Raw genomic sequence first — 2394 nt, 5'->3', positions numbered from 1 at the left:
AACAGGACTCCTCTGTCTCCTTTTTGGACATCAACCTCTGGTGTTTGTGGATTCATTTTCCTGACACAGGGACCCCTTCATCAGGAAGAAAATGAGGATGAGGGAGTGAGAGTGTTGGGTGGTTTCACTGAGGTGGTGTTTGCTGTCTTCAGAAGCAAACTATCCAGCAAACTGGATGCTGTCTTCACGCATCAGTTTTGTTGGACTCTGATTATGGATTTACTTCTAGTTATCAGTTAAAACATTGTGAAATGAATGGCTGGAGAAGGTCCAGGCCACATGTTCAATATATCAGTTCACAGTTGTCTTACAAATGATTACCAAGAACAGCAAAGATAACAGCTCATGTGACTGTTATTTTTAAAAGAGTGGCCCTGCAGCTAGAAGTGCATGTTTCTCTTAAAGATACCCCAGAAACCCATTCTTTTCTCATCTGGCAACAGTGAAAATCAGAAATGGAGCCTGAGATCCATCTATGCCTGGTTTCCCGGGAGAGGCTTAGCTTATGACACTTCCCTCTCCCATTTTGCCACCAGGTCCCCAATTCAACTGCAATACAGGTCCATTTGAGCCTCCAGCTAATAGGAAACACATAACTTTTCCTTTACATCCCTGCTCCTGATTTCCACCCCACACATGTGTGGTCACTGCAGGGGCTGGTGGACTTAGGCAGACATATAACATCATCTGGCCCTACAGCCTGGAATCATAAAGGATGGAAAAGGCTTCTGAGTCCAGCCATTAACGTGACACTGCCAGCTCCACCACAAAGCCATCTCCCCAAGTGCCACATCCACACATTTTTTGAAGACTTCCATGTGGTAGTGTCTGCCTGAGTGGTTCTGGGTGTGTGGGTTTTCTTTTCTTTCGCATGGGTTTGTAAAATTTGGGAGCCTTTATTCGTGGTTGTATGATAGGGGAGGGAGCTGTGGGCCGGCAGGTTTAATTGTCTTCCTTAAGGCAGACAATTGCTGGAAGCTGGTGATGGCTGGGTCTGACCTGCTACAAAATCCAACAAACTGCTTTGAAAGAGGAAAAAAAGAGAAAAGAACTCTATCTTTGCTGTTATACACACCAGTGAGCTGAGGGAGGAGAGTTTTTCTAAAGAGACTCGGTTCCCAGGCAATACTTTGCCAACGGAATACTTTGAATTTATTCCTGCACCCGGGACATTTCCCTTGAGGTGATTTTCGAGCTAAGCCAGCCCTTTTCAGGGGGTTAGTGGCACTGCTGAACACTCGCATTTTTCACGTTTTCACTGCATAGCAGGCCACATCTTCCTGATTCAACGCAACCTCTTTATCCTTTTGGAGGAGAATGTATTGGGATCTGGGGCGGTTGGAGCTCCTGGCGTGGTTGTAGCGGGAGGCCCTGGAACAGGGTCTCGTTGTGATGTTAATTAGTAGCTATTGACCGCTCCCTGTTCGGATGCAGTGGGGCGCAAGGGCTCTCAAACACGCTTACATAAGGACCTGCCCGACTGATATCTGGCTCCTGCCAATAAACTGATTGCTTTTGTCGGGACCTCTGCTGGACGAGGAGCTGGAAATCAATTTCTGGCTTCCAGAGAAGATCATGCATTCCCGATATCCAGGCTCGAACATTGCATCTGTAGTCATCACCTTTCCTGCACAAAATCCATCTAAATTTGGATTCAAAATGCTTTTCTGGCTGTGTTCATAGAGTTTAATCTAATCTTTGTTTCAAGTGAGTTACCAGGGTGGATAATTCCCTGTACCCCTGGGTGAGCAGCAGGGATCTTAGTCCCACCAGGCAGAATAGTTTTCCTCGTCGGCCTTGCCATCTTGCTCCCTGTTTACATTCCTGTCAGGGGAAAAAAAAAATGTGAGTACCATCAACATTTGCTCTGATGAAGATGAGAAATGGGCTTACTTTAATATCCCTAGACACAGAGGGAGTGTTTTACTGAGCAAGAGAACAGCCTTGGTAGTCAGATACATACTGCAGTTTATATCTCTTTGGCTATGTGGTGTGTTTAGTGCTTCTCTTAAAATCCTGTCAAACCATCTTTTCTTGCTCACGGCAAACGAGAGGAGTGCTGCGTCTTAATTAAGCCGTTCGCCACGAGCAAAGCTCAGCTGCCCAAATCGCTGTGAGAGCAATGCAGGACGCCAGTCTCTGGTGTGGGGGGAAGCCAGATGCGCTTAAGTTTTCCTTACAAGCCGTTGGTGGGGGCAAAATTTGTGCAATGAGATCGGACACAGGAGAGCGAGCTGGGGAGCAGAGCACCCTGGTGGGGCAGGAGCCACCGCGATGGAGCCGGTCCTCCCGGGTGTGCAGGCACAGCTCCTCCCGGGGATGCGCAGCTCCCTACAAAGCCCGTGGCCTGCCTTCCCCGGGGAGGCGTTTGAAGGCTCCCTTTCATTCGCACAC

The sequence above is a fragment of the Corvus cornix genome, chromosome 7 (genome assembly GCF_000738735.6).
Source record: "Corvus cornix cornix isolate S_Up_H32 chromosome 7, ASM73873v5, whole genome shotgun sequence".
NCBI classification, from domain to species: Eukaryota; Metazoa; Chordata; class Aves; order Passeriformes; family Corvidae; genus Corvus; species Corvus cornix.
This window is presented reverse-complemented; position numbering follows the sequence as displayed.